Consider the following 24,784-nt stretch of genomic DNA (forward strand, 5'->3'; position numbering starts at 1 on the left):
AGTGCATTCTGAGCATGACGCACACCCACACATCCCCTTGGCGTACACCATTTTTTATTATTTTCTTAAGTTTTTTGCAAGACTACTATTCTCACATTATGATTGGACAGGCACTTTTTTTTATATATAGACTGCTCAAAATACTGTATTTGAGCAATGTATAAATGGTTGCTCGTATTAATCTACATAATTACATACATTTCCTATAGTGTTGAATGACTGTGCTGGAAGATATGTTTGTGATAACATCAGCTGTATGTTTGTCTGCCATGGCTTAGTGGTAAATTACTTTACCTATAGGTGCAGGGTCTGGGGTTTGCAACTTGGGAATGCAGATTATTTTGTTGCTGGGCAGGATGAGAGCTGTTGGATACAGAGTCACTAAGGCACTTTTAAGCAATTGTAACTGGGTTTGCGTGGGGTTGCGGTGGAGGTAAGCAATGCTATCCTCCGGTTACAGCTTCTTGCACTCAGTTAGCTTCTACATTGCTTAACAAGTGTAGTCATTGCTTACTGCCATGCAAACAGGCTGCTTAAAAGTGCTTACTCCCAATTACCGCCGCACTAATTTCTTTAAAAGACAAGAAAAAGGAGTTGATAGGAAAGTAGTGAAAAAAGAGGCACAAATAAGGAAAGACAGTATGGAAAATAGCCAGGGATGTGCAGGAAGACTGAAGGGAAGGTCCATAGCTGCCCATTTCTTCTACAGCAACACCTGTGCATATATGCTGAATTTGGAGGTAGATTTGGACACTCAAACTCCCGGGTGGGGGTGAGGACAACAATAATACCTTGTGATGCCAATTAGACAGGATTACATGTGTCCAGTGGATACGTGTGTGAAATGGATAGCTATGTATTGGGCGAGATTATTTTGTGGAACAAATTGCCCTTTTTCTTCTATTTCAGGTGAGAGTGGGATGTTGGTGAGGGGTTTTTGATATATTTGCGGGGGTAGGTTGGGTAGGTTAACAGACAAGATGAACAAGATGCATACAGGGGCAGTATATGACACATCTGGGGCCCAGCCTGGGACCTCCTCCTCCATTGGCCCTGCACCACCTTCGGGTGCAGTCACCACTGCACCTTCACAGCCTCAAAGGTGGCTGTACTGGGGGCTGGGTAGGAGGGGCAGGCTCACCCTCTAATTGCACCAAGCAGCCCTCAAGCAGGCATAGATTGTCTTGAATCTTCTTGTCAATCTCCTTACGTACCACGGCCGGGACCTGACGGTGGGTGACAGGTACCTCTCTGTCCCCACTCCCAGGGGGGCTGAGCTCCTTCCCCTGTGGTGGTTCCACCAGAAGGTGGTGCAGGGACAACAGAGGAGGAGTTCCCAAGCATGTCGGTGCCCAGTGCCATGGCCAGCTGAGGTGGGACAGGTGGGTCCGCTGGAACCAGCCTTCACATACGAGCTATGGTGTTGCAGTTTTAAGAAAGATATCAGTTAGTTATAGTCAACAGCATTCAGGATTAGTTATAACAGCATGCATAAGTATTCCCATTAACCCAAGACACCAGTTTACAACAGTTGCAGATCAAGCAGTACACATGCATATATGGGGCAACAGTGGCCATTGCAACAGCATGCAGGTTTCATTAATGGCAACAGGCCACCAATATGGGAGTATTTTAACATGGCACATGCATAGAACCAAATGTGAATATTTGTAAACCAATAGGACATATGTCCCAACAAAAGTTTTGAGTGTACACGTACCCATTGAGGTGTGTAATAAGGATATTGTTGCACATATGGATGGTGTGAGAGAGAGAGGTCAATTAACAACTCATATATCCCTGTAGTTTTCACAACTTTCTTAGTCACTGCAGTGATCTGTCCCTTACATGTATTATTACACTACCCAATGTCCTTACTTACTACAATGGTATGTTTGTAGATTAGTATATGGGTGGACTGTGTCTTACGTATAGTCTACACCTTTTACCTGTTATATCTGTTGAGACAATGATTGATAACACTACCTGACACTTTCTACAGATATTCCCAGATTCCATGTTTGTAGACAAGTATATACATAACCTGTGTAGTATCTACAGTCTACACCTCTTACCTGTTATAGCTGTGAAGAAAATCTTTGTTAACACTACCTGACAAGTTCTAGACATACTCCCAGATTCCATGTTGCTGTTATACACACATACCTAACAATCTGTTATTGCACACACTCTGGTCAAGGAATGACAGGATGCAGGTGTTAATGTGACATATATTGAAAATTGCTGTCATACACATTGGGTGAGATGCTACAATGACAGGTATGTTTCCATATGCATTTTCTTTTTATGTTCAGGTCTGACTATCCATTATATGTCATTATAAGCTGTCTACATTTCTTGGATCATCACACTGATTTGTCAGGGGAACAGGTTACCGGGCAGCAGATTTGGGCTTGTTATCTTGACATGCAGAACAGATCGAACAGTTGAGGGGTATTGCATACAGCCTACTACCTGAACATTCTGCCACAGTCTGTACAGTTGATGGTTATGATTATGCTTACAGCTTACTATCTGAACATTCTAGCAAAGTTTGTACATTTGTGGAGTCTAATTATGCATACAACTTTCTATCTGAACTTTCTCGCAAACTCTGTACAGTTGTGGGGTATGATTATGCCTACAACTTACTAGCACTCACAGGATTTGAACCCCTGCTGTGTGTGATTAAAAAATCACAGATCACATCACAGTACACTAAGCTATCAAGGAATTGGTGTACGCAGGCCAGTGGTTTCTGTCTAAGTCTCCCTCAGTTGTTCTATATGACTGACCTCGTGAGACTTCCAACATTGTCATGTTGAATTTCCTACACATTTTAACAGTACTATATATATGATGCAACACTACAACAACATATGAAAGCAGGATGTACACAAGCATTCTAGGGGTATACTTTTATTCACAAAATCTTACACCTTTATTTCCACGCAACCTATATGACAGTATTCCTGCCATATTGTCTGATTTATTCAGTACATACACAATACACTTCTTCACTGGAACAACACTTTCCAGAACTGTTATATTTATTTGTTATGACAGTACATGTGGGAATATTACTAACCTGCCTCTCGACACAGCCTTTGCAGCCCAACAACATGGGCTTGCTGGTTCGCAGCCCACTCATCTGCAGCTGTCAGAGAAATACAGTGATATTTAAACATTATCTATCCATAGTATTCACAAGCTAGGCAATCATAATCTATGTAGTAGAATGGGTACTTAGTGCTGGGGCATCGGCCATCTACCTTACTTTTTGGATCCACTAGTCTAAGAGATCATCCCTCTGCTGCTTCAGGTCAGCATGGTGATGTCTGACCTGCTCACCAGTCTGGGGGATACCAGTGGCCCTGGTGAGGTCACAGGCGAGACTGTCCCAGGTCTCCACTTTATACTGAGAGCCCTGGTACTGGCCCTGCAGTAGTCTTTCCTCATGGTTTTTACCAAGAGCCATACCATGAATCTGGACTCCTGGGTGCCCCAGCACTGTGCTCTAAATCGAGTGCTTTCCCCAACGCCCGTCATTTTGCCTACAGTAGGGAGCTGCAACCAGGTATGGGAATTATTGACACCTGTGGAGTTTAAATATGCCCGATTTCCCAAACTTCCCCATGATTGGATGGTTTTGAAAAGGCTAACCTGTGGGCACACCTGCTTACCTAATGTTGGCATTGCTTAAAGGGGCATACCACTGGGCAGATTGACTTAGCTGGCCTATACATTTCTTACCCCAACTAAGCTGAGCTGTGCAATGCGTAGCATTGCTTAATATTTAGTTTGCATTATATTTCCCTTTTGGCATTGATGTATTATTATTTGTTATGTGTTATATATGTATCTGGTATCCGTGATTCATGTGTACATACACTGTATGGGGTCCTGGCGACTTCAACACTTTATTACAATAACAGTTCACATTTGGCCTTACTGCAGTACTCCAGTTCACATATTTATGTTATGTATCAGGTTATACAACATCACACTGTACATAGATTCAGGTTATACAACATCACACTGTACATAGATTCCTTTCACATGTTCAGTTTGATTTCCTATGGTGAGGATTTGTTTGTTGAAGCCTCAACTTTATGTACTGCTATGATGACTTAGTAGTTAACTACTGTGACTGTAGTATACAGGGTCTTGAGTTCAAGACTTGCAGAGGCTGTTTATTTTGTTGCTGGGCAGAACACGGGCCGTTGGATGCAGAGTGGTTAAGGAACTTTAGGGCAGTTGTAGGTGGATTTGCGTGAGTTTTCACAGAGCTAAGCAGTACTTCCTTCCGGTTACAGTTTCTTACACTCTGTTAGCTTCTATTTTGTTTATTCTGTGTAAGCAATGCTTACCCCTATGCAAACACACTTAAACACACTTACTAGTGCTTATATATACCTACTACTGCTTATTTGTGCTTAACCCTGCTTACTAGTGCCTTATTAATTATGACACTGACACTTCACATGTGCATTGAATGCAGTACTCAAGTTCATATTTAAATGCTATTTAGTAGGTTATACAGCAAAAAAAATGTTCATATACCGATTTCACATGGAAAATGAAACTTGCTGCAGTGGGACACGAACCAGGAATATTTGCTCGAAAAGTGAGTACTTTGTCCACTGGACTATTGCTATACTGCTTAATTTGCATATATTTTTCTTGTTATCCTCTTCAGCTATTTAAGTTGCATTACCCGTAGCTAAGCGATAAGCACACCCACACACCTACGGTTAGCTTTAATTGGATTTTTAAAAAAAATAAAAGGGTTTCTTCTTTTAATTTATATGTCCTGTTGCTGTTGTACACATGGGGGACTGTTGGTGGGGATATGAGGACACCTATGAGCGATCTCGCTCATTTCTTAACACCTTCTGCTGTTCTACTTTGCAGGGGCATGATTATTCTGAGAACTCTGCTCTCAGACACGCTCTCTGCACTTGTATATGCTCCGTGTAAGCCTAGGAGTTCAGGCAGTATGCCTTCATTATTATGCATGGCGTGCTGCCGTCCTGCTCCTCCACGGGCGCTTCCATGCAGGACTAGGCTAGTCCTGCATGGAAGTTTAGTGAATCCGGGGGATTCTCTGTTTAAATGAACAAGAGATTTGTGTGTGTGTGTGTGTGTGTGTGTGTGTGTGTGTGTGTGTGTGTGTGTGTGTGTGTGTGTGTGCGTATGTATGTGTGTGTGACATTCAGTGTCACAGGTAATTAGAGTTAGATTGTTAGATTTCATGCATTTTATAAGAATGTAACATTTTTGGACATTAACTATCACAGGTTTAACACTACAATGCCCACATGGAAAACAACCCTGAGATTTGGGATCTCACAATCATAGTCATTTTCTCTTTATAGGGATTTTTAAAACCAGAGAAGTGAGAGCTAATATTTTTACCTATCCTAACTGAAAATTTAGACCTATCCTGTATGACATTAATATAAAATGTATCACCAGACAAAATAGGCCAAAAGTGATTAACAATGTATGTTCATCATACCACTGCCTGTTTATATACTTCATAGGATGCAACAACCCTCCAGCTTCCAGAGTTTCAGGGCACATTCCATGCACTGAAACATCCAGACAGCTCAACTCAAGCTGACTAAAAATAAATTTTTTGCACCAAGGCCTTCTGAACTTTCCTGTTGTTGAAAACAGCTCTCCTCTGTGGGCTATTGAGGGATCGGTGGTTGGCTTATGCTGTTACTTTGCTAGGCAGATAAGTTCCCATTGGGGAAAAACTTTTTTGTTTTATTGTACTTTCCTGATTTGGAAAGTTATTTTTAAGCTAGGCCTCTGTGTTTTAATGGACTGAAATGAAACTGAATTGCATGAAACTGAACTGTACTTTTAAATGGGAATGTTTTTTTTTCCTGTTAGTTTACAGTTCTTTACAGTAATTGAAATTTTTTTTTCTGTGAAGAAATCGTGTTTATTGTACTTTTTTGGGCTGGCAAAGTGTTTGAAAGTGCTTTTACCGTGTTTTTCCTATGAAAAATAATTACTTTTAAAGACATTACATTTGTACCGGGTTTTGCTGCTCGTTCTCCATGAGAAAGAAGTACTATTCTCGGCTTGACCCTGGAACAAACTACCAGTCAATCATGGTCAATCCTTCTTCTAGCCACAAACAGAAAAAGTTAAACAAACTGTTGTTGTCACCACAGCATGCTATAAATTTTTCTCAGCCACAGGTTGGCGACTCTGCTGTGGCCATAGCTTGCCCCTCAGGCTACTCATCATTTAACCCACTTCTGTCTGCTGTAGCACCTACAGCCATAATGGACCAGGGGATAGCCATGTCCTCAATAGCTATTGGGTCCCCTCAGTGGGCAAGGAAAAACAACTCTTATTGGTTTGGGAGAGGGAACAGGGAAGGCTTGCCTGTTCAGTCAGAATGTTGTACCCATTCCTGGAGTAGCTGCAGCTGCTGCCATTATTAACATTGTTGGCCCCACTTTTCCTATCCAAAAAAAAAAAAAAAACAGAAAACTAAATGTGCATCTACTCCTCCTCAAATTTCTTTAGGCAGGAGACATTTACTAAGTCCAGCTCAAGGAGGAGACAGATATAGGGCAGGATTCATGAAGGCTTGCACAGAGTCTAAGAGTAGTGTAAGACTCCATGCAGCCCTCGAGATCCAGGAACAGCCCGAAATTCCGTGTAAGAGACCAGCTGAAACGTCTCTTACACGGAGTGGGCGTGGATATGCAATCACCTCACTTGCAGCCGAAAGGCATGTACATGAGGTAGATTAGCGATCCAGGAAGCCCAAAGCAGCCCGTCTAAGAGCCGTTTTAGCTGCAGAAATGTACTCAGTTGCCAACTGAGTACGTTTCTTCAAAAAACACAATGGAGCCATGTCAGCTCCAAATAAAGGGTGCATATGTGTCAGGCAGCATGCCAATGGCCAAATATGTGGCCACTGGCAAGGTACCCCGATGCAAATATGAGAAATAAATATTTTTGTTTAAACACAGCACAGCCCCGTGCAAACGGGCTGCGCTATATAAAACATAAAAATGAAGGTTATAAACCCACAAATGTGGGTTTTATGCAATACATGGATTTACAATGCAGGGACCAGCAGACCAAAAACAACATGGCCACCGTTTAGTGGTTGCTAAGGGGGGAAGCTGAGTTTAAGACATGTAACTAAGCATTAGTAGACAATCTGATGTAAATGAGTGTTAGGATACTGAATTCCACTGTCACATAGCAAATGAGCACATTCTGAGTAGTGTAGGAGTTACATAAGGGGGAGGAAAAGAGTAGGAGATAAGTGACATCACAGGGGGGAATGGCAGAAAGAAATGTAGTTAATTGGAGGTCAGTGTTACATGACAGATATCAGACACATATCATGGAAAGAGGAGTGCCACAAGATAAGTATGGGAAAGTCAAGAAATGGAAGGTGTACACTGTTGCTTACACCAAAGTTTCTTGCTGGGCGTGCATGCGCATGTGTGCGAGCCATGAGGTGCGAGTAGTGCAGTGTGCACGCGTGTAAGGCAGACTGAGCATGTGGGAGCCTGTTGGCAGACTTGTAAGACTGTTTGCACTAGTGTGCGCGTGTTTTAACCCGAATAAGACGATTCTAAACCGTGTAAGCATGTGTGCGCGCGTGTAAGCCACTGTGAGCGTGTTTCTGCTGGTATGCGCGTTGCTGCCACCTGAGGAAACAGAAAGGAAACAGGAAGCAACATAATTAGTAGGAAGCTAGCAGGGAATACTGCTGGAGCTAGCAGGTGAAAACAATTAGAAGCAGGCAATTACACAGGCAGAATAGTAGCCCAGCCCAGCACTTAAAACTCTGCAAACAGCAGTGCAGGATGTTTCTCTCAAGAGACACTGCAAGACAGGAGTAAGCTATTAGAAGTGAAAACTGAAAAAGCTGAACTCAGGGCAGAAATGCTAGGGGCTGCCATAGCTGTCATAAGGAGACATAGGCTACTTGCTGAGGGTGGTGACAATACAAATGGTGCCAGACAATCCACAGTGAGGAGACAGAGAAGAGTGTACAGGCCCAGGGTCACCTACCACGGGTTACATGAGCTGGAGATAGTGGAGTGCTATAGAGTGGACAGAGACCTCCTGCAGCAAATTGTCGAGCTGTGCAGGCCACACCTCACACACAGAACCAACAGAGGGGAACCCATCCCAGTGGAAACCAAGGTATGTGTTGGCCTAAGAATACTAGCAACAGGTACCTTCCAGAGACCAACTGGTGATATGATGGGGATATCACAGGCATCAGCCTCCAGGGTACTGCACCAGTTCCTGGATGCCATGTCAGCACATGTCGGTGATCATGTATATTTCCCCAATGCCCGTGAGGTATTGGCCAGCAATATGTGTCTCTTCCAGCAAATAGCGGAATACCCTGAGGTAGTGGGTGCAATAGACTGCATGCATATAAGCATCAAAGCACCAGCCGGTGAGTGGGGTAGGGCCTACATTAACCGCAAGGGCTTCCCCTCCATCAACTGCCAGGTCGTGTGTGATGCCCATGGCATAATAATGAATGTGTGTGCTGGCTGCCCTGGGAGCTATCATGATTCCCATATCTGGCATTTGGCACAGCTGTACCAGACATTTGCCAATGGGGATATCCCACATGGACACCTAGTGGGGGATGCAGGTTATGCACTGGAGCCGTGGCTGATGACACCCATCAGAAACGCACACACACCTGAACAGGAACGCCATAATGAGGCACACGCACAAACACGTAATGTAATAGAGCATGTGTTTGGGCTGCTCGAGTCATGGTTCTGGTGTCTGGACACATCTGGTGGAGTCTTGCAGTACTCACCAACTACATGTACCCAAATTGTCATGGTATGTGCTATGCTACATAATATGATCTTGCAAAAACAGCTGCAGCAGGACCAGCATAGGGCTGGGCCAAACAGCACCCCACCAATGCCAAGGCCATCACAGGCAGGGCATGACTCGGAGGAGGAACAACCTCAGCCTGCCCCAGTAGGCAGAAGGAGGCATGCCCAGTATGCCCTGGCCTTGGCAAAGAGGCAATACATAGCACATACACTGGCTCAGTAGGAACCCTGGGAATGATACCCCTCTCTAACTCACTCATATAATAACAGGGATGCCTAAAATGACATAACCTGCTCTCAAACATGTACAGGGAGTGTAGTATGTGCATCCGAAAGAGGCAGCCCTGCAGCACCACCTGAGGCATGAATGCCATGTGTTAAGCAATGCAACACCATGTAGTATATGCAAACTTGATGACCGTGACTAACATCCTACCCTCACCAAGCATGATGCCACAATATGACGATGAGATGATCAATTGCAATAATTGGCTGAAGTATTGCTGTTAGTCAAAGGGGATCCAATGTGTGCCAGCCTGGGATGACATGCTGAGCATGACATGATGCTCCACCTGCTAGGGGTGGCATGCGCCTATCAGTCCTGGCCATATGGATACTGGCAAAGGCTATTGTTACCCACAGTGTGCCTTGAATAGGTAAGGCTCAAAACACAAACCCACCTCCATAGGTATTACAAGGGATAACAACCTAGATGTAATGCCACCCAATGCCAGAAGTCTAAACAGCAAGATGCATGCAGTCTAAACTCCCCCAGTATAGAGAATGTTGATATCTGTCCTGTAACAGAAAACTGGGTCAAGGCTCACAACTGCACCCTAACACTACCAGGTTACACCTCATACTGTGCTGTACAGCCTCAAAACATGGAACAAGCTACAAAAGGAGGGTGACTAGCAATAATTGTCAAGGATAACCACATCCCCATGTTGGTACCACAACAAGAAGCAGCATGGACTAGCCATGGTCAAGTAACAGTGGCTAAAACTGCCTCCCAGTTTATAGCCTGCTACAGACTACTGTCCTAACACCAGGAACTGCACTTGACCTATGTTGGAATACATGAATATATCAATCCCTCCAAACCACATTATATTGGGTGACTGAAAATACCCAAACATAGATTGGGAGCATTATTCTAGCTCCAACACTGTAGGACAAAACTGCCTAGAATCCATAAACCAAAATGCCCAGGAACAACATACCACTCCCACAAGAGGGGTAAGCATTCTGGATGTGATAATCAGCAACATGGGTACTGGATGGCAAGATGAGAAGTGTATCCCTCACTGGTAAGACCAGACCATAGAGTAATCACACTGGATATACACATCCTGACCGCAGTCCCTGGCAAGAAAACCACAGTGAAAAACATGTGTAAAGCAAAAGTTGCACTCCTCCAAACTGATGTGGAATCCATTAAAGGCCCTGTGCAGGTGCAAAATATGGGCCACACCTCAGAACCTGTTATACAGGCATTCCATGAACACTGCCAGGAATGCATGGATTATGCAATCCCAAATAAAACCAAGACACAATGCCATACATGCAGGCATCTGGCATGGTGGACTCCAGCCATTACCAAACCATGCAAGAGAATGAGGAAGCTACTACATGACAGAGCAAACATAAAAAGGGAAGTAATCACTGATCAGTACTATGGCAATAAAATATGTCCACTCATATAATCCACTAAGGCCAGCTACAACAAGTTGAATCTGTGAATCTTGAGGCAATGTTACACCTGCCCCATGTACACAGACAACCCTCACTTCCCCCCAAGAAATACAAATATATGTGAGAGATGCAACCATTTATCCAAACCGGAGGCTGAGCTCTCTCAACTCAGTACTGTCAAAACTAGACAGGAGGAGAAGGTAACCACACACACCACAAACCCAGTCTCACATAGACCTATCACAACTGCAAACCAAAGACATAAACACAGAAAAACATTCCTGGAGGCCCTAATTACAAACACACCACATCAACAGAGGCCTCCAAAGCAGACACCCAAACAACCACTACCTCCAAACATAGCACATGCAACACATAGTACACAAAGCTGGTGTGCCAAACAGCACAGGCCAGAAGGAGAAACAACATGCCTGATACAGTTGTAATAGGTGACTCCATAGTCAGACACACTACTGTCCCGCTCACCAGACTGAACAAGGGAAAGGGTAAAGTAAGCTGCCTGTAGGCTGCTACAATACGCCACATAACACAAGTACGCAGGTCACCCCAAAGCAAGTAGAAATATGATGCAGTCATTGTCCATGCTGGTGTGTATGACCTGAGATGTACCTCCCCAGACTACATGAAAAGAGACATAGATGAGCTCTCCGATTATGTAGTCCAGGCCAGTATGACACTGACCGTGTGCAGCATCCTACCCTCACCAAGAATGATGCCACAGTACAAACACAGAATGATCAGCTTTAACAAGTGGCACAATTACTGGTGTCATTCCAAGGGGATCAATGTCTGTCTGCTTGGGATGTCATGCTTGACAAGCCACACTGCTGTGCCAGGGATGGCTTGCACCTGTTAGCCTGGGCGTCTGGACATTGGATAAGGCTCTTGCCACCTCCATAGAGCCTTTCGTAGGCAAGGCTGAAAAGACTAACCCACCTCCCTAGAAAACATAAGTGGAAAGAAACATAAGGGTAATGCTGCCCAATGCCAGACGTGCAAACCTCAACATGCATGCTCCCGAGGCCCTCCCCAGTATGGAGAACATCGATGTCCGTGCAGTGACAGAAACCTGCAGCAAGGCTCCTGACAGCACACCAGCACTACCAGGTTATACCTCATATCATGCGTTATGGCCCCAGAACCTGGACCAAAACATAAAAGCAGGGGGAGTATCCATATTCAGCACAGACACCCACATGTCCAGGTAACTGACATTGCACAAAGCATCGGAGACCACCTATGTGCAACTAACCATAGGCAAAACTGCTGTACAGTCTGTAGCATGCTACAGACCACACTCTCACACACATGAACCCCACTCAGCCATCCTGAAGACACTGGACAGTATGAATGTCTCACCAAATACCAAACAAGGTACTCACAAATTACCGCATAGGTGGTAATCCATTATGTATGTATGTAGGGACCTAGGGACACAAGTGGACAGTAACCTGTCATGTGACACTCACATTGCCAACGTGGCTAGGAAGACTGTCTATATTGGACACCGTATCATGAAAGGATTCACATCTACGTCAACAGAGGTCATTGTGCCCCTATACTGTTCTCTTATCAGACCCATAATCTAGTACAATGCCTCATTTGGGATGTACCTTACCTGACACCTGCAGCAGTTAGAAAGACCTCAAAGGTACCTCACCAAGAGGATAAAGGGTCTCAAATATTTGTCATATGCTACCTGGCTGTAGACACCCCAACTGTATGCAGTCACATACTGCCTATGCAGAGGCGTTGCATGCCTGTTGTACAAGGCCATGTCCAACACAGGAGTAATGGACATGTTCCATCCCAGAAAACCCAATTCTATCGGAGCTGTGAGAGTGAGAGATGTCAACCTCAACACATAATGAAATAGGATGTGCTGGAGGGACAGATACATAACCCAGAGGCTCCCTACACCCTGGAACGGAATCCCACTCCATGTTAGGCAGAGCCCCTCACTGACTCTCTTCAACAGGAATCTTGCCAAGTGGATGGATGATCGTAGATGTACACTGGGGGTCTTCACTGTGTCACATCCAGACAGAGGCACAGTAAAGTAAATCATAAATGGCCATAATATTCACATAGCAAGGGGTGGTGAAAGCCACACACACTCTGGCTAGGCTTAGAAATGCCCTAGGGTGGATAGCCTAGTATGAACCTTTGAACCTATGAAGATAAAAATTGTACAGGACACTAAGGATAATCACAAGGCTTTCTTAACTGATGGTAGGAACCTTGTTGGGAATTCACAGATATGCTCTGAATCACTCAAATATTACAAACAACATACCAAACACACACACATATTGCCAACATCCAACCTGACAGGTGCAGTGCAACACCCCCCCCCCCAAAATGCAAAATATCTATCCCAGCAGAGTGCTGCCCCCCTAACATTGCAGATGCTGAGGTAACAGCCAGCATCTACAAAGCAAAACACACAGCATCAATGGTATGAGATGGTGTCCTGGGCTGAGTCCAACATGGACTCCAAGAAGAATGGAATGCCAAATAACACTACTGCTCAATGTCAGCCTTACCACAGGATATGTACACAAAGAGCAGTGTACAACAACAGTGGTCCCTCTCCACAAAGGTGTTGCCTGAATGGATACTGCAAACTACCACCCCAGAATGCTGACAAGCTTGGTCTGCAAAGCTATGGAAAGGATCAGCATGTACCTCGGACATAAAGATATTGGGGACCTACTGACACTGGACCCTACCCAGTGTGGCTTTCATAAGTGCAGATCCTGCCCCTTAAACATGTTTGACTCATTTGAAACAGTCATTAAGGTCATTGATGAGGGGAATGTGGTCCACACAGCCTAGCTGGACCTTGCAAAAGGCTTCCATACAATACCCCATGTGTTCATTATAGATAAGCTCACCAGCTTAAATACAAACCCCTATGTCAGTAGAGGGGTTGCAAACCAGACCAAGGACAGAACTGACATGGTCAGAAATGCTGCAGCCATGTCAGACTACAAACCGGATACAACTGGTATCCCACAAGGCTCGGTCCTGGGACCTCCCTTTTTTGGTATATATGTCCCATAGGTACAGGCCAACATGGAAGGACTGTGTCTCAACAAGTTTGCAGAGGACTACAAACTGGACACCATATCTGACCCTCCAGCTGACACAAGCATCCCACAAAAGGGCCACATAGAAACAGACAACTGGTGCCATAGCCATGTCAGCAAGCTAATTGCAGAAAAGTGTATAGTCAACCCCTGTGGATATACAGTAAGTGCCCACCAATTACCACATAGGTGTTAACCCATTAAGTACTTAAGATGTAATAAGAGACCTGGGGACACAAGTTGATAGATATCTTGCATTGGACAAGCATGTGGCTGTAGTGGTTACAGAAACATACCATATACCCACCTAATCATGAAGGTAGTGAGATCTAGATCAGGGGAGGTCATTGTGGCTCTGCAGTCATCCTTCATCAGCGTCACAATTGACTACAATGGCCCCTGTGGGATGTACCTCAGCAGACACCTCCATCAACTGGAAAGACCCCAAAAGTACCTCACCAGGAGTATCAAAGAGCTTGAACAGATGCCATGTGTTGCCTGATTAAACAAACTGCAGCTCCACACACTGCCATACTGCCCGCCCAGAGGCAAGCTGTGCCTGATGTATAAAGCCATGTCCAAGCTGGAATCAATGAACATGCTGCACCTTGTACAATCTGAATGGCAGTGAGCTATGCACATGAGAGACCTGAACCCCAGCACTGACATACATAGGACAAGCTGTACTGAATGATCCATAACACAGAAGCCACTCCCACTCTTGAGTAAACTCCCAGTACAGGTTAGCCAGAGAGTCACCCATCGACTCTCCTCAAGAGGAATCTTGATGAGTGGATGGGAGATGGTAGGTTTACCCTGGGTATTACTGTTATGTGACAGGTAGACGGAGGCACAGTATACTAACCATGACATATGTCATGGCAAACTCCAGTTACAATGTGTGTCGAAGGACAAACACACTCTCTGACTAGCATTAGAAATGGCCTAGGGCACATCACTAGTGTTTGTCAATGTCCACCTATGTTGTGGAATACACTACCAATGTTGGACAAGCCTGGTTTAAGTAGTCCATATCTGAACATAATGCAACATGGTCATATGTGCACAACTGGCCCCTAAACAGTCTGTTGTGCTCACTATGAAAATTTAAAGCAGTGATAGGACTAAAGCCCAGGATACTGTCCACCACAGTGAAAGTACTGAACCAGTACACTATATGGTACTACAGTGTTAGGTCAGTATGAAAGGATGTTGACAACTGTATGCAAAGTATCCCATGCAAACCCTGCAGGCACAGTATAATCCCTGTTGTGTTCAGACATGAAGCAGTTGGCCAGTAAGTACACAACATGACACCCAACACACAACCATAAACGTGAGATATTGTTGAAGTTTACACTCATCCACATATATGGTGGTAAGTACACAACATGACACCCAACACACAACCATAAACGTGAGATATTGTTGAAGTTTACACTCATCCACATATATGGTGGACTGCAGAGTTCAACATTTGGAAAGCTCACACTGGGCATGCTCGCACACTTTGATAAATAAGACATATGTCAGACAACATGCCATGGAAAGGCTGAACTGGGCATGCTCACACACTTAGGCCATATCTCAGTTTAGCAGTTGGCCACACATATCTGGTATTTGTACGTGTCATTCCAGGAACCAACCACATTACAGCAATCTTCCCAGTGCACACAGTTAAATGACTACAGAGACATAAGTGATATAGTGGATCCCCCTCATATTCAAACATCTTCCACAGATACACAAGTTGTCCATAGAAACAGGGAATGCTATGGCAATAAAGACCTGCAAACAGCCTATCAGCAACAAATATTGTGCATCTGACAATTAAACATATGGGTGTAGAGGTCAATACTAGGCTGTTTGCCCTAGGGAATGAAAGCTTAGCCAGAGTGTACTTGGCGTCTGTATCCCCAGTACAGTAGGCTACTGTGCCACTGTAAAGTAGGTCACATAAGGCTCCGTTTGAGGCTAGTGTGCTGTGCCTCTGTCAAGCAGGGACACAGTGGAGATCCCAGGGGTTGAATTTGCTATGCCACATCCATGTTGTTGGTGTGTGCTGGAAGAGGGTTGGTGAGGACCTCTAACAGTAAGTGGGCTTCAATAACAGACTGAGGGGAGCCTTATCTGCAGTGTCTGGACAATTTCACTGTCAACACGTTGTCGTGATGATTAAGAGGGATTGAAGTGTCGTGCCAGTACTGTTCAGAGGTGTCCTCCCTCTGTGGGCTACTGCTCTGCAATGTATTAGCTCACTCCATCTGTTGGACAGCTTATATATGGCTGGTGTACACCTAACAGGGTGTCCTGTTGTGGAGGAGTCATGGGTATATTTGGGATAGCAAGATCAATGCAAACCTTCCACATGCTCATAGAATGCAATTGTCAAGGATTATGCAGAGTGGCCTGTATACTCCCCCAGCATGGGTCCTTTGAAGTCTTCCACCCCAGTCTTCACAAGTGCAAAGTCTACTTTTGATAAATACACTTTGTTTGCAGTGACAATCTTGCCTGGGGGTAGGGATGAGATATGGATGTCCAGGGAAAGGTGGGTATGGTCAGATATCAACAATGGTTGGAACAGTGAGTACCCATGTTGCAGATGGTCAGGTGCAATATGTATTCCCCCTTGTGGCTGTGGTGAGTGGTCCTGCCATAGCACATGGACTCACAAATTGTAGTGGCTGTAGGGTAATGTTGTAGAGGCCTGAGTAGTTCCCACACACAATATACCTGTACCTGACGTTAACAACTGGAATGGTGTATGTGAACACCTTCATAACTTGGCACTGTTCCCAGGGAAGCAAAGTGTGTGTCCCGGATATGGGAGGGGTGGTCTGAACTGGATGCGTTGTGTGTTACAGGTCCTATGGTCATGAAGCATGGTATAAAACATAACCTGCCAGTGCTGATGTGCATATCTGACCCTGAAGTAGGTGACTGCAAATGCATATATATGCTATCCCCCACCTGACAGGTAGTAATAGATGTACATACCTCTGTATAAATAATGATGTCAGCACCCTATAAATACTGCAGGTGCAGACCAAATGTCTAGGTATTCAGATAGTGTGCTCCGCTAATGTGTCTCTCTGAAGTGTCATAATCTAGTGAGGTAGGGGTTTGAATCCTGCAATTGCTCAGTGTGCGTGTGGGTAAGCGGGGTTTGTGTGTGTGCAATTTTGTGTGAGAGAAATGTCCCTTTTGGCAACTAGGAGAACACACTACAGGATGCACATTCCCCTTTCTAAACACTGATGATGTCAGCACCCTATAAGTACAGCAGGAGAAGGAAAACCTCCCAGTAAAGCGAATTGCGCGCTCTGCTAATGCGTCCGTCTCGAGTGTCATAACATAGTTAGGTAGGGGTTTGAATCCTGCGAATGCTCAGTGTGTGTGGAGGGGGGTTAGTGTGTGTGCAATTCTGTATGAAAGAAATGCCCCTTTTGGCAACTAGGAGAACACACTACAGGATGCACATTCCCCTTTCTAAACACTGATGATGTCAGCACCCTATAAGTATAGCAGGAGAAGAAAATCCTCCCAATAATACGAATAGCGCACTCTGCTAATGCGCCTGTCTCGAGTGTCATAACATAATTAGATAGGAGTTTGAATCTGGCAAGTGTCTGTGTTTGGGTGACAGGGGTTAGTGTATACGCAATTCTGTGTGAGAGAAAAGTCCCTTTTGGCAACTAGGAGAACACACTACAGGATGCACATTCCTCTTTCTAAACACTGATGATGTCAGCACACTATAAGTACAGCAGGAGAAGAGAAACCTCCCAGTAATGCGAATAGCGCATTCCGCTAATGCGTCCATCTTGAATATCATAACATAGTTAGGTAGAGGTTTGAATTCTGCAAGTGTGTGTGTGTGTGTGTGTGTGTGTGAGGGGGGTGGAAGTAGAGTGTGTGCAATTACATGTATGAGAGAACTGACCCTTTTAGCAACCAGTACAACACACCAGCTGCTGCATATTCCAATCTCTACACAGAGATGATGTCAGCACCCTACAAGTACAGCAGAAGAGGGCAAATCTCCCAGTAATGCAAATAGCATGCTCTGCTACTGCATCTCTCACTACTGTCATAGCACAGTTAGCTATGGCTTTGAATTCCACACATGCCACGTGTGTTTTTGTCACACAGAATGCACATGTGTGTGGGTTGTTGTTCACAATAATGCATGACATCGATTAAACCAGTAATGGCAATGGACACAGATGATGTATGTGTGTGCCAAATACACATATGTACCTGTGACCTTCAATAGTTCCCATGTCTGACACCTGCCACATGTGAATACATGGTATTTGCACTGGATAACATTATGACTGTGGTCTTCTGTGCGGGTGCTGCATGTGGTATGTGTATATACAGTGTGAGTTGTATATGGTATCATCCTAGCAGCGAGGGATACACATCTGGTCTGGGGCATATAGTCTACATGTTGTTGATGAACAGGTGCTGCATGTTTTCACCTGTTGTGGGAGTGGTAACAAGTTGTTCCATAGCAATGCAGTGACTACATGCTAGGAACCTTTCAGCTAGGGTGTTGTAGCTACTGTAATTTATCAGCATTCAGTAATACGTCAGCATTCTTGGTGAGGGTATGATGCCAACCAAGGTCAGGGTCATACCAGCCTGTGTCACATGCTCAGAGAGCCCTTCTATGTTCCCTATCATGTAGTCCAGGGAGGTACATCACAGGTCAGCCATAGTGGCATGGACAATGACTGAGTCATATGTGTCCATTCCTCTGACTGACCTGTATTCTTGTGTTATGTGGTGGACCATAGTGCCCCATGGGCATATCACTGTGACCTTCACCTCATCCAGCCTGTTGAGCGGGACCTCACTGTACCGGACAATAAAGGTACCTAACACAACTGTAGCAGGTGTGTTGTCTAGCCGTACAGGCTGTGACTGTTTGGCACACAGGATTTGTGTGCTATGTGTTGCACGTGCTGTGTTCCGGCTTAACGTATGCCTGTGTGCCAGCTGCAGAGGTGTGTGCAGCTCAGACAGGATGCTATTCTGAGGTTCCACGAATGCCCCGGTGTGTTCATGTGTTTGGATTGCTGTCAGTGTAGGTCTACATCAGACTGGTATTGTAGTCACTGTAGTATTTCATGCCACCTGACAGGTTATGCCAGTACTGGGTTCAGAGTGCTTAGTCCCCAGTTTGGCTATGTGGTTGCATCTCATACATGTGTTGTATGTCCATGTGTAGGGGAGAGGGTTGACTGTGTACATGTGGCATCTGTGCCATTGCCACATGACTTACATATTCCGCAACTGTACCATAGATGTGACTGACAAGTGACCTTTGCACATGCTACCATAGTATTGTGATTGTCATGGTGATTAACAGCACATAGGGCCAATGGGAAACAAGGTACAGAAGGTGAATATGTGAGGGTGTAGTGCCTCTGATTAGTTAGCACTGGCATATATGACTGCACATGTGTTCAAATGCCAGGAAAGTCATATGCAATTTGTCACAGGCAACGTACATGCAAACAGGACAAAGAGTGACGTTCTGTCAAGTGAGACATGGACATACATATAGTAAGCCATGCAGATGTCACTAGGTGTCCACAGAAGCTCTGTAAATCTGCATTGCAGGTGGGGTCAGTGTTCCAGGGTAACTGCAAGCAAACATGCATGCAAACAAAGCTACAGTAAGCAGGGCTGCATGTAGTCCATTGTACAACAAACAAGCTGTACCACTTCCAGTAGGTCACAGTGCAAATATGCAGGCACTATACACATGTACATGGAAATACACAGGTCAGATGGCCAGGGTCCAGTCTCAGCGCACACAAGTGTACAGACCATGTACCGTCAGGATGTACAATAACCGGATGGAAACCCAGGTGCTCATACCTGCAGTAATACACATGTCAAATAACAGACACTGAGCCTTCACTCAGTGGTTCCATACTTAGTAGGATGTATGCTACCTGTCCTGCCACCACAGTATCCCTGACATTTATGGGGACTCTCCCTCCTGTGAAAGTTAGTTTTGTGTGTTGGAGCTGTCTAGCATGGTATGAGATGTGAGCTTGCAGTGCTAGGGTGCTCCTGTGTGTCCTGTACCAGTTGTGTAGTACTGCACACATATCAACTTCCTCAAACATCTGTATTGCAGAGTCCAGTGTGGGCAACATGCCACTTGCAGTTTACATGTCCATCATTGGGTATCAATACTTTCATTACCTTATCCCCTGTGCTACCTATGTATGTAGCCTTCTGTTGACATCCTTACCACCAGTATGCCAACATGTGCAGATGATACACTATGATACTTACCATGGGTGTAGACAACAGTACAAGACAATCATACCCTTACTGCATCAGGCATGCTGGGGTATACCCACAATTATATCAGCACACAGTACTGTTAACAACATGATACTATTACTACACATCTATGTAGTCACCCTGTGCATCAGCAACATGTTAACCTGTACCTGCACTGATGTTACAGATTGCAGGAGGTGGCACAGTTTCATCATATGCACAGGGTGCGAACTTGGTATGCCTGAGTCTGCCACTGATACCACCAATTGACATGTATATGTATGTGTGTTGGTGAGGGACAGCAGTACAAGGTAGGGCAATGTTGATGCAGTGTGTTCGTGTATGCGGTAGCCCTAGGTGTTGTCAATTCGCATGTGTGCATGGATGCACACAGTTCCACCTCATGGCTGCCATATACTGGTGTTTGTGGACAGCCACAGACTGTACCTGCCAGGTCATACAGATCAGTGTCTCTGGCCATGGACACAGTACCTGTGCCTTGCAGGGGTGCTATGGACCGTATCTGGTACCAATCCAGACTGGGTACTGTCATCAGAAGCAGGTGCTCATTGACTGGACACAGATCCCTGTCGGGCCTGTCCAGAGCCATGTGCACGTGGTCTCCTGGGGCGGTCTGATGACAGCACAGACCCAGCATTGCTGGGGCTGCTGCTGGCACTATGGGGGCGGCCACGGTCCTGTTGTCATCCGCGATGACTGCCAGCTGCTGCTGTTGCTGGCATACGCCCACGTCAACGCCTCAACTGTCCACCATTGCCCTGGCTCATGGACATGTAGTTGTGGAACCGATATAATATGTCCCCACAACGTCTGTCTATGACATCGGTGAAATTACGGATGGCAGCCGCAATGTCACGCATACTGTCAGTCATGGCTGTGCGACATGCTGTCAGCTCCCTCAGACCCTGTCTGGTGTACTGTTCCATATGTGACTGTGCCTGCATGACAGCTCGAAACATAGCTGAGGTTGTAAGACCTCTGTGAGCACGTCTGACAGGGGCAGTACACCCACCGATGCTCCCACGAGAACCCCTGGATATCTGTCTGTGTGGTACCATCTCAGGGCCATGCCCATGGCTGCTGTGTGGGGAAGCATGTGCCACAGATACCACATTACCCTGGTCAATGCCCACTGTATCCTGTCCATCACCTAGGGACATTGGTGACAAAGGGTGTATTGGCAGGATGACTGTGCGCATTGATGGGGTTGACAGCTGTGTACTGTCAATTGGCTGACCAATGACGGACCCTGGCATACCTTCCTGTGCCATTACACAGATGTCATCATTATCAGTACCTGTGGCATCTGATTCAGGTTCCCTGCTGCATGACACCAGAGCAGCACCAGAACCTGTGGGAGGGAAACAGGAAACACAGTTTACAATGTCTACACAATGTTACCAGTGATGCACACATGCACACATGCACAGGTGCACACATGCACACATGAACAGGTGCACACATGCACACATGCACACATGCACACATGCACAGGTGCACACATGCACACATGCACACAGTTGCACACCTGCACACACTTGCACACATTTGCACACAGCTGCACACAGTTGCACACTTGCACACAGTTGCACACTACTCAGTATGCGAGATATCAACACACAGACACAGACACACCTGCATGCATACACAGAGCACTACTCAGTGAGCCTAATATTACTATTACTATCAAGACTATTAAAGGTATTGTTAATACACACTCACCAGCATGGATAGGATGCATTGCTGTTACACCGGAGGGACCTGCAGAAGTGAGGAAATTAATGTCAGTGTGCACAACTATGCCATTGTTACTGAGTATGATACAGTTCAGTAGTACAACAGTCGCCTTTCACAGGTCAGCTGCTGATATTGAGAATATCACACTTGCACATTAAATACTATAATGACAGTTACAAACCAAGGACACACCTCACACATGCATTAACTACCAGTGTACACAACAGTCAACTATACATATGGCATATTACCTGCACGCTTGTAGTCTTGCTGCTGCGTGGCTCCAGCCTCCATCATAATGCAGGTCTGCTGCTGCTGTTGTTATTGGTGGGCTGGAGCCACAACACTTATGAGTAGTCCCTCCAGTCTGGTGAGTGGGGGATGTGTAGCCACCCCACCACCTGTGGCAACCGGTTGCCTGTGGATATCCAATGCATGCTGATGGATATTTCTGATTAAATCACTGCAGTGATGTTGTACCTGCTCATATGTCCTATTATGCGTGCCTATGTCATTTACCCGATGGACCAGGTCTTGCCACAGTGCAGCCCTCTCCTGCTGATTCTGGCTGGTGCGGGAAAAGAGTATTGCATAATCCCGCACCAGGCTCTGTTGTATTTCCTCATCCTTAGCTGCAGAGTATGCTGGATTGCACTGGTGAGCCATGGTCCTGAAAAAGGAAATAACATGATATCAGCAAAATATGTCAGCAGAATTTGGCACACATACTACACATGCTACTCGACTGTTGTGATACAACATATCTCACATATATAGCATCTGTCTCTCTATTGGTGGATACACATGTAAATGGCCAGGTATCAGTGCTCAGCCAACAACTGTGCAACAGTACCTGGCACACTCCATATGACATACTACCAAACCCCAGCAGTCAGAACACTGATTCGGGTCCAAAGCACCTCCTCACTCTGGGGGTTTGTATCGAGGTACTGTATGGGGTACATCATCAACTACTGTGAGCTGACCACAAACTAATTTCCCTGGATATACATACCCCACCTCCACCACCAGCACAAACGACTACAGTGAATAACATTTCAAATGCAAACTTTACACTTCGTAACACTGCCATGGTATCCTTTAAGCCCACTGGGCCAGTGGAAGACAAAGCCCACAATGCTGACCCCTTCACAAATGATTTCTACGGACATCTCCGAGAATACATGGATCATGCAATCCCATATAAGACCAAGACAGTCTCCACAAAGGGAAAGCATCCTGTCTGGTGAACCCCAGCCATAGAAAGATTGTATAACAAAAGATGGAAGCTACTGCAAGACAGAGCATAATTCCATAAAGGGAAGGCATGTCTGATCAGCACTAGTAAGGAGCTATTTTCTCTCATACAAACATCCATGGGCAACTTTGAGAGGGAAATCAATGGGGACACTACAGATAACTACAAGGCCTTCTTCAGTTATGTTAGCAACCTGGTCAGAAACCCTCCAATATGCTCATAGTTAGTACACAACAACAAATAATTCACTGAACCCACAGATATTGGCAGCATTGTGGCAGACAGGTTCAGTGCAAATTCCCCCCCCCTCCCTCTCCACCAAACTAAAACATACTTATCCCAGCTGACTGTAACCTCCCTGTCATCACAGATGTCCAGGTGAGAGACACCCTCAGAAAAGCAGAAAACACAACATGAATGGGACCTGATGGTATCCCCGGTTGCATGCTACATGAACTCCAAGAGGAGCTAAACACACATATAGATGTGCTATGTAACACTAGCCTGACTACAGGATATGTACCTGTACACTGGCATACAGCAGCAGTGGTTCCACTCCACGAAGGAGGCACCTCTACATACCAATACAATATAACACAATACAATACATTACAATACAATACAATACAATACAATATGCTATTGCCCCTGGGACTACAGCAGCATACTGTTCTGCTACCCTGACCATTGTGACACATGTGATGTGATGTGATGGTACCTGCTCCTGTCAAACAGTTACACAGGGTGACTCATATGGCATATTACCTATCTGACTAACATTCAGCAGGGGTATGTGTGAAATGTACTCATGGGGAGTCTTGCGTTTTAATGCTGTGTGGTTTATTGCAGGGTATGTCTTATCTGTGGGTAGGAACCTGTACCTCCGCCATGTGCTCTCTACTGCGGTGTCATGGACGACACACAGCAGTCATATAGGTTGTGGATGGTGTGAGGTGTTACTATGGTTGTTGGACATCTGTCATGGGTGTGACTTAAGTATGTAAATCCAAGAGTGGTAACCTCTATGTGGGTAGTATGTGTGTACTCTGTGGTGTTATCAGTCACTGTGCATTGGTAATGTGTTTGAGTGCATTGTCACAGTGTTGTACATGTCACTGTGTCCTTCTCCATAACTGTAGCTGTCATGTGAGGTACATACCGTGGCAGCCATTGTGTGGTGTGGAGGGGTACACTGACCTACATGTCCATAGCTGACACACCATGTCTGCTGACACATACCATGTGCAGGTATTCCAGGAATAGTGTGCCACTGTGAATATCATTGGGGGGACTACTGTACACATTTATGACCCTGTTCACCCCTGACACATGCAGTGGTGGGCAGCCAATCACATATCTGGTGGTTACTGGTGTAGGTGATTTGAAATGGGGTATGGTACTCCAGTTTTGACACTGGTGTTCACTCCATGCCTTTGTCACCAGGCACCTGTTGCAATACATCTGTACACATGTGCCTCACTCAGAATATATATACATCTCTCTCTCTCTCTATATATATATATATATATGTGTATATATATATATATATATATATATATATATATATATATATATATATATATATATATATATATATATATATATATATATATATATATATATATATATATATATATATATATATATATATATATATATATATATATATATATATATATATATATATATGTCTGTATACATATACACATATATATATCGATGTACATATATTGCTATAAATATGGAGAGAGGGGGGTGTGTGACAGAGAGGGGGTGAGAGTGAC

The sequence above is a fragment of the Protopterus annectens genome, chromosome 1.part2, assembly GCF_019279795.1.
Source record: "Protopterus annectens isolate FY-2018-M chromosome 1.part2, PAN1.0, whole genome shotgun sequence".
NCBI classification, from domain to species: domain Eukaryota; kingdom Metazoa; phylum Chordata; order Ceratodontiformes; family Protopteridae; genus Protopterus; species Protopterus annectens.